Here is a 15,018-nt window from a genome sequence, read left to right as displayed (position 1 = left end):
AGAAACAACGCAAGGAGTGCTCAAAATACAAAGTTCAGGCATTGTTCAGAGTAGCATAAGCCAGATAAGCGAGGATTTAAAGGAAAAAGGAGAGAATTATTATTTTAATTTTTTATTTTATTTTTTTATGAGGTTAAGTGCTCACGGAAGAGATGGGTTTTCAGCTGTCTTTTGAATGTTGCCAGGGATTCTGCATTCCGGATAAGGGTGGGGAGAGCATTCCACCAGCATGGAACCGTGAATGAGAATGTTCTGGAAAGTGATTTTGTGGCTCTCTGTGATGGAACCACGAGTCGTCGCTCATTGATCGATCGTAGGCTTCTGGTAGGGATGTAGGCTCGTAGGAGTAAGTGAAAGTAGGAGGGAGCTGAGCCTGTGATAGATCTGTAAGCAAGCGTCATTGTCTTGAACTTGATGCGAGCAGCGAGTGGTAGCCAGTGCAGAGAGATGAACACAGTCCTGCAGTAGCAAGTGTAAAACATGTTTATATCCATACAACTGAAAATCATTAAAGTCAGCATGAAACAAAAGTTATCAAGTCTTTTCTTCCATATTGTGGCATATATCAGAGTAAAATGGCTTCAAGAAATAATGTTGGACGGGACTTGGTTCTGTCCATCGGGAATTGATTGGATGATTGGATGATTGTGGTTTGCTAGTGCTGCGATCTCTTGTGAGTGACAGGTTGTTCTGCCCTTGTGCAGAGAAGAGAAGAAATGTTGTTTTGATTAAAGATTATGGGGGCACTAATTACAAAATATATATATTATGTGCACGCACGGATATATTATTTACAGGGCTCTCAAGTTTTGAAGACAGGCAAGAGTGACATTCCCCCCCCCCAATCCCCCATTCCCCATTCCGCCACCTTCTCTGGGCCAACATCCTCTAACCTGGCCTTTTTAGGGAACTTTCCTCTCAGGGCAAATGAGAGGATGCTTAATTGCTTTTTACCTGACATCTTTGAAAGACAGATGCAATGATTAATGCATCCATGGCCAGGATATAGTTATAAAATATGATATGATTTTAAAAGTGACCTATAACATCGACTATGCAATACACTTTAATTTATTTAGTGCTAATAAAATTATTAAGCCTATTTGGAAAGAGAGATGTTTATAATGTGACAATATGTCAGTCATCGTGTGATAACGAAAATATGACTAGGCCTAGACTACTTGTTCTGAGCAGGTGTTGTCAGTGAACAGGCTGTAAAACTGTTGGCTAAGACACTCATGAAAAACTGATGCTAATTATCTGGGAAACATTCTCTAACAGCAGTCAAGTTGTCACTGTTTGTGTCAAACAAGTTGTGAATTTGTTGTAACATTAAAACAGGAGATCATGACTTACTCTGTGCTCAAAGTGATGCTCGGAGCGCCAGTGGTTGTTACCTCTGTTGGGTGAACGAAACTTTCGGAAGACGTTGTAGCAGAATGTGAACAATTCCAGACCAGCATATGTTTTTTTTTTCATTGGTGGTTGCATTAAATCTTACCCAGATACAATAGTGCTATTTTCTGATTGGCTATTGTGTAGCCCCTTTCTTTTTTTTTGATTGGCTGATAAGTGGCAGGCTCGACTAAGAATTCCAGGGGAGACGCACTTGATTCCTCCCGGTTCCATAGTGAGAGCGGCGTGGGCAGAGAAATTTTGGGCGCATATTAAATATATTATAAATAGTTTTTCCGCGTGAGAAATACAATGTGTGGCTGGAGTGTGTGACAAAAGACCGAAATGAGTGACACTTGAGAGCCCTGTATTTATCTGTAATTTAGTACATTTTTGTTTCATGGTGACTTTAAAAATGATCTATTTGGGCTTGATGATACATCTTTGGATCATGCATGTATTCAGTGTAGCAAGGTAAGCAGGAGAAGGGGAGGGGGGATTGGGAAGCAACTACCAATCCCATTACAGATTGCTGATAGGGTGGCCCAATTTAAAGGACAGGCAATATGGAAAGGCAGCCGGGTCAAAATTGATACAGATGGATCCAAGAGCAAACAGGAATATGTGGGAGTTGGAATACATATACCAGAATTCAAAATAAATATTTCCAAAAGATTATCTGACCAGTTATCTGTATACACAGCAGAAATTGTGGCAGTCATCATTGCATTACAATGGGTTGAAGAAGTAAGACCTGATAGGGTAGTATTATGTACAGACTCATTATCTGTTCTAAAAAGCATACAGTCAATGGAATCTGCCAGAGAAGATCTACTTTTAGATCTACATCACAGTCTGCTAAGATTACATCGGGGTGGAATAGACGTTCAGTTTTGTTGGGTGCCAGCAAATGAGGGGGTGAAAGGGAACAAGAGTGCAGACAAACTAGCAAAAGATGCATTACAGAAGGAAATAACAGTTCCAATTCCACTTGGAAAAGGAGAAGGAAAAGCAGTGATTAGAAAGAAAGGTATGGAAATATGGCAGAAATGGTGGGAAGAAGACCTGAAAGGAAGTGGATATCATAAAATACAAAAATATGTTAGTATTAAAAATTATAAAGAAAGGACTAGGCGGGAGGAAATTATAATGACAAGACTGAGAGTGGATCATACAGGATTGAATGGCACCTTGTTTCTAATGGGGAAAAGGAATAGTGAATACTGTGAAAACTGGGGGGTTAAAGAAAATGCTGAACATGTCATATTACACTGTTTATTATATGAGGTGGAAAGACAGGTGTTTCAAGACCGGGTTCAGGAAGCAGGGCGTGAGTGGAATCTGATGGGGATACTGGGAACAGAAGGAGAGGGAGAAGGGATAATAAGCTCCAGAACGGCTCTTTTTAAATTTCTTAAAAATACAGGGTTGATGAGCAGAATATGAGAATAATTAAATAGCATGATGTTACACACTCCTGTACAGTAGGTGGCGGTATGCACCTAAAAGTTGGTTGCAATTCACCATTAATCAAGAGAAGAAGAAAGGCAGCCGGGGTCCTTGTAGTACCAGTTAGCCGTTTGGCTAGTAGCCGTGTGGGACTGGGTGTCCTGTGGTGTACTTCTTTCTCTCAATTGAAGGTAAACCTTTATTTTTTTTGGTGTACTATTACAAGGGATGTTTTTATTGTATTGATGCAGTCACCAGCACCAGTATAGATTTAATTAATTTTTTTAAATGAGGGTATTTGAATCCATTAATGCATCATGTGGGTAGAAGTTTGTAATTATGGTAATATGGTTATTGTATTATATTTTAGAACTGTTTGCCTGATGGAATAAATTCAGGACCACCATGTATTTGTCTGTGTGTGCACCTTAAAGGTATGGTTATTCATTTTGAGTTTATTGTTTTCTGTTATTTGGATGTGACTGACACTCATGAAAAATATTCTATTTTGTTATAGGGTGTTGGATGTTGATTGCTGGTCGCTGTTCTCTTATATATATATTTTTTTGTGTGTGTGTGTCTTATGTTTGTTTGGTTTTATGTGACAATTGTGAAATTGACTGCTCCCTGACTTATTTGTGATAATTAATTTCCTAGCCAGCTTTATGTGTGGTTGTTGTTTGTTTATGGTTTTTGTTTAATGTATTGGTTGATTTGTCGCTGGCTAGTGGAATTGTTTATTTATCTAATTTTTTTTGTCTTTTACTTTCTTTAAATTATGATTTAATGTAAACTGCTCTTAACCCTTGATCAAGCAGCAGGAGGTAGTTTCCCATCGTGATCGGTGGAGAACTGGAAGTACAATTTAATAGAGCCCATATAGGTCTTGTGGGTTGATTTGTGTGGTTACTAATTGTGAATGTGTATCACATATCACACCTGTTTGTAGTGAAGGGCTTATGGGGGTTTGCTGTGGTTTTCACAGAATGTAGTGTCCCCTGTATAGGTAGCTCAGGTTAAGAAATTGCTCCCCCTGTCAGCTGAATCAGTTCATGTCCTGAATAATTTTATGGTATTGTTTAATAAAGAATTTTGTATTTTTCTACAACTTATTGTCTTTGGTGATCGATCTGTTTTTTTCTCTTTTTTATTTGGCCCTCGCGGGTGTCACATTTTGGCGTAGTCGGCAGGGTGAGCTCATTTGGTTGTCTATTGTGTTTTGGGAGCAGTCTAGTGTTTGTTTTTTTTTTTTTTTAAGGAAGAGAACAGCGGCTAGCAGGACCAGTGCCTTTTTGCATCTCTCCGGGGTCTTCTTCTGTCAAGCCTTCGAAATGGAGGACGAACTACGACGACTTCGGGCTCAAGTGGAGCAGCTTCAGTTGGAGAATCAGAGACTGTCAGTGCCCAGGCCAAGTGGGGATGTTGGGGAGGGACAGGCTAGTGGGAGTGATCCTGTATCCTCTCGTAGAGAGCAAGCCGTTTACCTCCCTAGAGAACGCAAATGTCCAAAATTCTCTGGATCCTTGGTTGCTGGGGCACTGTCGGTGGAGGAATGGATAGAAGAGGCACAGAGTTGCATTAGGTTAAGGTATATGTCTGAATTGGATAAGGCTTTATTCCTTTTGGACCACCTAGAAGGGGAGGCTCGAAATGATTAAATATCGGCCTCAGAGGGTGAGGGAGAATTCTGAATAAATGTTTGATGTCTTGAAAGAAGTGTACGGATGCTCAAAATCTTATGTCTATTGGCAACAAAAGTTTTTTGATCGAAAACAGAGGGATGGGGAGTCATTATATGAATTTTCACATGCCTTATTGGCTCTAATGGAGAGGGTGGAGAAATGTAAGCCGGGTGCTATACCAAACACAGAGATCGTTATAAGAGATCAATTTTGTGAAAATGTTCGTGATCCTATGCTTCGTAGGGAGCTAAAAAGGCTGGTACGAGGCTATGTCACTTCTGGAAGTACGGCGGGAGGCCATTCAGTGGGTGGAAGAGGGACAACCCAGTAGGGAAAAACAAGTACGCCCTTCCCCTCATACTTGTGAGGTTCAGGTTACACCTAATTGTGAGGTTCTTTGTGTCCAGCCATCTTCAGAGCTGACTGAACTTAAGAATATGGTTCTTAAACAACAAGTACAATTGGATTTATTGGTAAAACACTTGGCCCCTGCTACTAGTAAACCTCCAGTTAAGAATAATCGTTTTAAACGTGCACCTGATGGCCGGCCAATTTGCATTAGATGCAACTTGCCTGGACATATAGCCAGGTATTGTGAAACTGTCCTGGGTACTCAGATTATTGGGGGCGTATCCATTGGGGAACCAACTTTTTTTTTCACTGGCCAGTTTTGCTTCACTGGCTGCCCCGCTGCATCAATTGGTGAGTAGGCTGAGTGGACCTAAAAGGAAGGGTAAGACGCCTCAGGTCCCATTAGGATCAGTATGGAATGAGACCTGTGAGCATGCCTTTGAGTCCATTAAACATCGTTTGATTATGGCTCCAGTCTTGGCCTATGCTGACTTCACCAAGCCTTTTGTATTGGAGGTAGATGCCAGCCACGGGGGGCTGGGAGCTGTACTTTCTCAGGAGCATGATGGTAAACTCAGGCCGATTGCCTATGCTAGTCGGGGTTTGAGACCCACTGAAAGAAACATGGATAATTATAGTTCCATGAAGCTGGAACTCTTGGCTGTGAAATGGGCAGTAACAGAGAAGTTTCGAGAGTATCTGTTAGGGAGTAATTTTGTCATATATACTGACAATAACTCTTTAAGCCATCTTCAGACCGCAAAGTTGGGGGCCGTAGAACAGAGGTGGGCATCTCAATTGGCCTCGTTTAATTTTACCATCAAGTATCGTCCGGGCCGTAGTAATGGCAATGCCGATGCTTTGTCGAGACAGTACTTGGAGAGGTTTATATCTGGGACAGATGTTCCGCCCGCTTTGGTGGGACAGTTTTCTAAGGGTTCAGAGAAAGAGGTAGAGTGTAATGAGGTTGTAGCATTGGCTGGGCGGTCTGTGGAGGACCTGTCTTTATTACAAGTAATGGACCCTGTGATTGGTCCGGTGTTGACGTTTTTTTCGGTCAGGGGGGCAGCCTAGCTCCGAAGAGAGAGATGCAATGTCAGTAGGAAGTAAGGAGCTGTTACGACACTGGGAACGGTTGGTGGAGAAGGGTGGGGCATTGTACAGGGTAATACGATTACCAGGGGAATGTAAGGATACTTTTCAGGTTGTACTCCCCCAGTGTTTGCAGGAAGAGGTACTTCGAAGTGTGCATGACGGCCATGGTCATCAAGGTATTGATCGTACTCTTCAGCTGGTTCGTAGTCGGGTGTTTTTGGCCAGGTATGACAAGGAGAGTGGAGCAGTGGTGTCAACAATGTGAAAGATGTATTCTGAGTAAGGCGGTTCAACCAAAGATTCAGTCTTTTCAGGGTACAATTCAAGCCTCCCGCCCTCATGAGATCCTGGCTATAGATTTCACAATTTTAGAGCCAGCCAGTGACGGCCGTGAAAATATTCTTGTTCTTACCGATGTTTTTTCAAAGTATACTCAGGCTGTGGCTACTAGAGACCAAAGAGCTAGTACCGTGGCCCAGATGTTGGTACAACATTGGTTCCATCGTTTCGGACCTCCAAGTCGAATTCATTCTGATCAAGGGAGAAACTTTGAGAGCATGGTGGTTCAGCAGTTATGTAAAGTCTACGGGGTTAAAAAAAGTAGAACCACTCCCTATCATCCCCAGGGAAACGGTCAATGCGAACGATTTAATTGTACCCTTCACGACCTTTTGCGAACGTTGCCACAGGAACAAAAAAAGTATTGGCCTCGTCATCTCTCACAAGTTACTTATGCTTATAATTCCACTGCCCATCATGTTACCGGTATGATTCCTTATTATTTGATGTTTGTGTGATCCCAGACTCCCAAAGGATTTTTTGTTGGGAAGGAGCGAAGATGGTAGTTTTAGTCCCACAGAGGATTGGGTGTGGGACCATCAAGAGAGTTTGAGAGTAGCCCATGATCATGTGAAGCAGCAATTGCAGGCTAAAGTAGAGAAGCGGAACCAACAATATAATGAGAAAGTAAATGATGGTGGTTTAGAAGAGGGGCAGCTTGTGCACTTGAGGAATCATGTAAAGGGGAGAAACAAAATTCAGGATTTTTGGGATTCTTGTCTTTATAGGGTCATTCGAGGTCCCTCTGGAAATGGGGCAGTCTACTCGGTGACGCCGGTATCTGGAGACGGTCCAGTTAGAACCGTACATCGGTCTGAATTAAGGAATGCTATATGTAGACCAAGTATTGAAATGCTTGACTCTCCAATGGTATTGGATCCTGAAGGCTCCGTCTCTGGTTCGTCGTTTGATGAGGAGACGTCTGGGGAGTCTTGGGTGGTTCTTGTGGAGGGTAGTTCAGACCATCTTGTCCAGTCAGATGAGTTGATGCCTTCTCCTTCTGGCTCTAATGAGGCCAGGGAATGTAGGGATGTAGGGCCATTGCTAAGTTCTGTTCCTTTGCGACGGTCTGCTAGGGCTTCGGCTGGCCATCATTCCAACCCTAACAGATTGCCACGTCCTCTGGTTGCAGGGCAGCCAAATATTGGTGAAGAACAGTAGTATTTTGTTTTTTGTCCTTGGGGCAATGACCAAAATTGTAGGGGGTGGATTGTAGCAAGGTAAGCAGGAGAAGGGGAGGGGGGATTGGGAAGCAACTACCAATCCCATTACAGATTGCTGATAGGGTGGCCAAATTTAAAGGGCAGGCAATATGGAAAGGCAGCCGGGGTCCTTGTAGTACCAGTTAGCCGTTTGGCTAGTAGCCGTGTGGGACTGGGTGTCCTGTGGTGTACTTCTTTCTCTCAATTGAAGGTAAACATTTGTTTTATTGGTGTACTATTACAAGGGATGTTTTTATTGTACTGATGCAGTCACCAGCACCAGTATAGATTTAATTCATTTTTTTAAATGAGGGTATTTGAATCCATTAATCCATCATGTGGGTAGAAGTTTGTAATTATGGTAATATGGTTATTGTATTATATTTTAGAACTGTTTGCCTGATGGAATAAATTCAGGACCACCATGTATTTGTCTGGCTGTGCACCTTAAAGGTATGGTTATTTACATTTTTTTACATTACATTTAGCTGACGCTTTTATCCAAAGCGACTTACAATTGCTATATGTCAGAGGTCGCACGCCTCTGGAGCAACTAGGGGTTAAGTGTCTTGCTCAGGGACACATTGGTGTCTCACAGTGGATTCGAACCCGGGTCTCTCACACCAAAGGCATGTGTCTTATCCATTGCGCCACACCACCCATTTTGAGTTTGTTTTTTGTTATTTGGATGTGACTGACACTCATGAAAAATATTCTATTTTATTATAGGGTGTTGGATGTTGATTGCTAGTCGCTGTTCTCTTATATTGTTTTTTTTTTTTGTGTGTCTTATGTTTGTTTGGTTTTATGTGACAATTGTGAAATTGACTGCTCCCTGACTTATTTGTGATAATTTATTTCCTAGCCAGCTTTATGTGTGGTTGTTGTTTGTTTATGGTTTTTGTTTAATGTATTGGTTGATTTGTCACTGGCTAGTGGAATTGTTTATTTATCTAATTGTTTTTGTCTTTTACTTTCTTTAAATTATTTAATGTATTAAATTATTTATTTATATTAAAATAAATTATTTATTTAATGTAAACTGCTCTACACCCTTGATCAAGCAGCAGGGGGTAGTTTCCCATCGTGATCAGTGGAGAACTGGAAGTACAATTTAATAGAGCCCTTATAGGTCTTGTGGGTTGATTTGTGTGGTTACTAATTGTGAATGTGTATCACATACTCCTGTTTGTAGTGAATGGCTTATGGGGGTTTGCTGTGGTTTTCACAGAATGTAGTGAAGTGTCCCCTGTATAGGTAGCTCAGGCTTCTTTGTATTCCTAGTTGGACAAATTAAGAAATTGCTCCCCCTGTCAGCTGAATCAGTTCATGTCCTGAATAATTTTATGGTATTGTTTAATAAAGAATTTTGTATTTTTCTACAACTTATTGTCTTTGGTGATCGATCTGTTTTTTTCTCTTTTTTTATTTGGCCCTTGCGGGTGTCACATCAGCATGCAGCCTGAATCAATATTTACATTTCATTTCATGTATTTGTTAAATGTGACTAATATGCATTGTATAACATGCAAGACGTTTGGTGGAATATACCAGTCTAAATGTAGTAAAGCTGAATAAAGTTAGAAAGTTCAGTTGTATAATCCACCAACTGGCCATACCAGTGCTACAGAAACCATGTAATATTGTACAGTATAATTCAAATATACAAGTAAATAGAAAACAGACCCATTTTAGTGCATTTAATGTGCCATGACAAGCATTTATCTTTTCCTTTGTCTTTAGTCTGGGAAAGTTCTGCCGAATGTTGACAGTGATGGTCAGGGAGTCTTCAGGGGTCATTCTGCCAGCAGGGGCTAAACACTTCATCTCTGAGGTATGGATGAATGAGCACAGTTGCTCTGGAATAAGTGAAGTGTAACCTGTCCATATGTTTGCATATGGCAGTGGTCTGGCAGAAGTGAGATTATGATGTTCACCAGCAGGTGGCGCTGTAGTTTTTCAAAACATTGTACCAACGTGATTTGTCCAAGTGAGGCCGAGCATTGATGGTGAGCATGGTGTGCTGTGCATGCCCCATTTGTAGTCGGTATACAAGGGTAAACATGGGAGGATGCTCATTCTGATCTCACGCCTTCACCCAAAATCACAGACGCATTAGTAGAAATTATGTGAAGAATTAGACAATAAGAACTGCACCTGCCACTAGTTTAGCCGAGTTTCCCCAGTGCTGCACAGATTGAATGAGAGGAACTAATGAACACAATATATCCTAACAGAAAACAACAGACTGAATTAAGAAGTTTGAATCGTGACACAGATGAATAATTGTGTGCATGTGCTCAGTGGTCGACTAGTAACCAGTCACAAAGAATTTCAAAAGCTAGATTGCATATATTGTCCCCTAACATTGTAATACACACCTGTCCCCTGAAAGATAGTCACCCTAATTTGTATTTACCTCCGTGTGTGCGCAACCGCTGACACGTTTTGAGAAACAGACAGCTGCATGTGACAACATGTTGATAAAACAGTGCTCATCTCAATGGCTGATACGTGGTCGTCAATCATTTTTTTCTGCAAAACTTTGTATTCAATAATATATTAATAACCCGAAACATTCATCTATCTTATTTCTACTTCACTTGCTTTACTAAAGATGTGAATGCTGCTAAATGTTTCAATTTCTACATGATGTTCACTGTCTAAATGTATTTTAAATGTACTAAATGCATTTTGTATTGCACTGATGTAGCCTATAATATATCAAATGTACAATGACATTTTGAATGTGTGTACGTGTGCGTGCGTGCGTGCGTGTGTGTGAGATTCATACATAAATAGCATACATTTTTAATGAAATAAAGGATTATTATATTATATTATATTAGACTATATGAAATTAAAATGTATTTAGTATATTAAAAATGCATCATGCATACTGACCTGCAAAATGTTATACACCTGCTGTAGATTATTAAGAGGTGCAGCTTACATAAATACTTGTTCATTTGGATGACATCTTTTGAACTTACACTGAATTTTAAATATTACACTGCATTGATCTGGCTGTTCTGTGATCAACACTTACATCCCAGCTGTGCTCGAATCTCATTGACAGTGAAAAAAGGCCACTGTCCATTAATCCACATTTAACTTGAACTCCTTCCTTCCCTCCTCCTCCTTTTTCCTTCGATCATTCCATTTCCTCCCTTTACCTCCCCCTCTCCCTCCTCTTTCATCACTCAGCACTCTTTACATCAGCCATTGTGCCGGTACTTAGACCTCAGCGAGAAGCCAGCGAGACATAAACTGCCCCTTCAATGTTTCAAACAGGCTTTAATAGGCAGAAGCCGAAGCATGACCTTGAAATATGGCCTCCGATACAAATCCTGCAAATGGCCGCTGTGGCCGCGACGTATTTCATTCTGGGAAATTAGTGCTGTTTAGCAGCTGCGGTTATATAGTGCCTGTTCTGAGATGGCTATGAATGGTGACCCGCCTTTTGATTGATGATTTCTGCCTTCTGCCTCTATTACCTATTGGAGGACGCCAGTGAAATCGCACACTGATGGGCTAGTGCTTCCAGACTCCAGTGCAGTTGGGTTCATGAACCAGCCAGGCACTTGGAAATGCTACAGGAGATTGAAGAGTCGAAATAAGTTTTCTTGACTGTGAAAAGGGAAAATCGAGGCAGGAATTATGTGAGTTCATGGTGCCATAATCAAGATTAGACTTGGTTAGCTCATTAATCTACAACAAGACTGTGGGAGCACAAAAGAAAAAATTTATTTCAGGATGGCTTGAATGAATGGGGGAGATTAACTGGGACTGCAATGATTTACGGTTTGTTAATAATGCATCATGTTATAAAACGTTATTAATCGGATAGTTTAAAAGGAATCATTACACACATTTTATTAATTAACCTAATTCATCTTTCGATTTTTATCAAAGATAAATATCATTGAAAATCACTTCATAAATCATGGAACACTTTATTTAACTGAATGAGTGATTTGCAGCTAAACTTTTGCAGGTTTTTGTGCGTGTTTGAGGTCTGAGCGATGGTGCATTGCTGAAGTTAATTAACAGAAGCCATGAGGCAGCTCTTAAGGCAGACTGGTGTGTGTTGGCTTAATTTAGACTCACTGTCAGATGTTCGTTTAGTCAATATACGAACCCCCCCCCCAACAATGTCTTGTATAACAAGCCTTGTGCCGATGATGCTTCAAAACATTGTTCATCGGATCGGTTTTCTTTTGAAATGACATTTTCATTTTCCCTCAGATTTCATTATACTCTAATTCATTGGCATCGCCTGTCCATCAAAACCAGTGTCTATTCAGGCGAAGTTTGGGTCAAATCAGTTTAAAAGGATCTTATATCCAGGGCTCCATTGCTTCAGCGAAGTAATGGAAGATCTGCTTCTTTCTTTTAATCTTATCGAGTTTTAACTTCGGTTATATTAAAAACCATTACCATCATTTATCCATTCTGTGGATCTTAAATCCATTCTTCCTCACGGGACCCCACGTTCAATTGTGCATACAAAATGAAGTTTGAAACTTAATACATTATTTGAAGTCGGGGGTCTCAGGAGTGGCTCCCCGCCTTAATAACATCTAATAAAGTTCCACTTCTCTTCATTTTTTGATTCAGCCCACTATGTGCTTCCAGGAGGAAATTAACGAAGACTTCCATTAAACTGTCAAATGAGCCTGTTTTGGATTTATATGACCTGTTTACAACTCCACTGAGGTCTGAGACAGCAACGACACTTTCACACAATTCACACAGAAGTGATCCTTTACTGTCTTTTAAGTTTTGTTAAAGGGTATAATCCCAAAATGACAGTGCACAAATAATTCATGACACTGTGAATAGTTATTGTTAGTTGTTGTTTTAGTGTATTAATGAAATTATCCAGATATTTTTATCTTGACTAATTAACTATTAATCTTGACTTAACTAACTCTTCTTGCCATTAATTAAATATGTGTAACATACAACACAAACTATATATTCAGGTGTGTGTGCTCCCCCCCCCCCCCCCCTTTTAGATAAGGTTATGCTTTATTTTAAGTACTGAGTAACAATAATTAACAACATGTACTTATAGGGTTAGAGTTTGGTTTAGGTTTTAGTTGCATGTAATTATGCATCATTTACTGTTATTACTATAGTAAGTGCACTGTTAAAATTTTTAGTGTGGAATTACAGTATATTCCAGGTTAATAATTGCATTACAGTAGTTCCACAGTAGGACTTCTCTGGTATCTAACTGCACTCTTGGAAATTTCTTGTAAAATCTACAATATCATACTGTATTACAGTGCATGTGTACTATTTTATTATTTGTAGATTTCTAGGTTGTATGTCGAGAATTGATGTATGTGCATCATTAGGTGATGGAAGAAAAAAATCTTGTTGCAAGATGATGTCCCACCTTTAAAAGATAAATCTCAGCAGCCGCTTTACTATTAAATCGTTATGCTGAAATAATGCTAATAATAATATAGTTTGACTAACCTAAAACCAGCCAATTAGCTTATTTTATAGTCTAGCTTGTCATTGTTTTAACAAATGTTTTCATTTGTCACTCCTCTGACTTCTTGATCAGAAATTTGAATATGAATATTCAATGTCCAAGATCCCAAGCTAATGGAACACTAATCACCATAATGGTGACTTCAAACCAATTACAGTACTAATATAATTTCTTACAGTGACATGGTTAAAGACAACTTTAGAATGTGAATTCACAGTAAAACAAGAGCAGTAAGTTACTGTGGTGTCAGCATCATTTTGCACCATCATTTTGTTGATTAACAATAATTTGTAAGAAAATGACCCAGCATCACTGTACATTTTTGACTAGTAATAAGGACACTGCAAAATAAAGTGTAACCAAACATTTGGATTTCATTTTATTATAATTATTCCCCCTAATAAAGTAAATAAGTAGATTACTATTTAAACTATTAGTATCTTTCCAGGCGTTTTTTAGCCAGGTGTTGCTGTGTTAAAAACTGTCATCTGCCACTCTCTCCACACACGGCTCAAAATATTCTCCGTTCATCCAATCTCTCCTGCTCGTATGCATGTTGAGGGGTGTCAGCCGAAAAGCACGTTTACTTCCTCAGTGGACTTGATCTCATTCCAGATGATCCATGTATCTTTGGCAGAGCCAGTGCTGTTGTATGTTTTACTGTAGTTCCCAGTGAGAAAGACATTATTCATCACCAAACGATCTTGCCATCCTCAAACAGCCCTATAAAACACAGAGTAATGAGGCTTCTGTGGCTGCTGTCAACCCAACACTGCTTTGTAAAGGATGACACAATTATACTTTACTAGCTCTCCGAAAATGCTGACAAGCTCCAGTTCAATAAAGCACAATTTATTTTGCTTTTCAGCAGTCGTAGCTCAGAACTGGACATCTGTAGTGTATACAGGAATCCCCTGCCTTAGTGGAATTATAGAAATATACAGACTGTCTTTATATCTACACCTACACACAACAGCAAATTATGCAAATGTTTAATTTTAAAAATGGTAATGTCTGCAGTGCTGCAATATTGAAAGATAATGATGGCTACTAGACTGTATTGTAATGATATTTTACATGAAATCCTTCTTTAACCAAATCTCTTCTAATTTTTACACTGGAAACGTCATTAGTCTGAAGCATACATGCATCTCTCCTTCATTTTAATGCTACCCTTTACACTACATTCTGTGTGACAACTTAACCTAACTTATGTTCAAATGTTCATGTTTAAAATGAGAATGGCTGTAGACCTTTTTCATTTTGTTTTATTTTATTTTATTTGAAAAAAAAATAAGATTTACTTGATTTGAGTAAATCATTCTGATTTAGGAAATTACCTGAATCCAACTGAGAACAATAAATAGCCTAATATTAAGAAATGGCACAGGTACTATATCACAAAATGTATAATGCAATAACATAGATGCATCAAAACAAGAATGGATATAGGGAAAATATAGTTTTATTGTGAAATATTGTTACAATTTAAAATAACTATTTGAGTTTTTTACATTTTAAAATGTAATTGGTAACTACTACAATAGTTTCATTTTTAACATTAGTTAATGTATTAACTAATATGAACCAACCATGAGCAATACATTTGTTACAGTATTTGTTATTCATTGTTAATGTTAGTTCACAGTGTATTAACTAATGTTAACAAATGCAACTTTTGATTTTAATCATGTATTTGTAAATGTTGAAATTAACATTAACAAAGATTAATACATGCTGTAGAAGTGCAGTTCATTATTACTTCATATTAACTAATGTAGTTAACTAATGTTAACTAATGAAACCTTATTGTAAAGTGTTACCATGTAATTTATTTAGTCTTCAGTGTCACATAATCCTTCAGAAATCAGACAAAATCCTAATCCTACATAACCCTATAGTAAGTACATGTAGTTGCTTAATATTACTCAGTACTTAAATATATAATTACACTGTAACAATGACACCTTAAAATAAAGTGTAACCGAATACATTT

This window comes from Rutilus rutilus, assembly GCF_951802725.1.
Source record: "Rutilus rutilus genome assembly, chromosome: 10".
In the NCBI taxonomy this organism is placed as follows: Eukaryota; Metazoa; Chordata; class Actinopteri; order Cypriniformes; family Leuciscidae; genus Rutilus; species Rutilus rutilus.
This window is presented reverse-complemented; position numbering follows the sequence as displayed.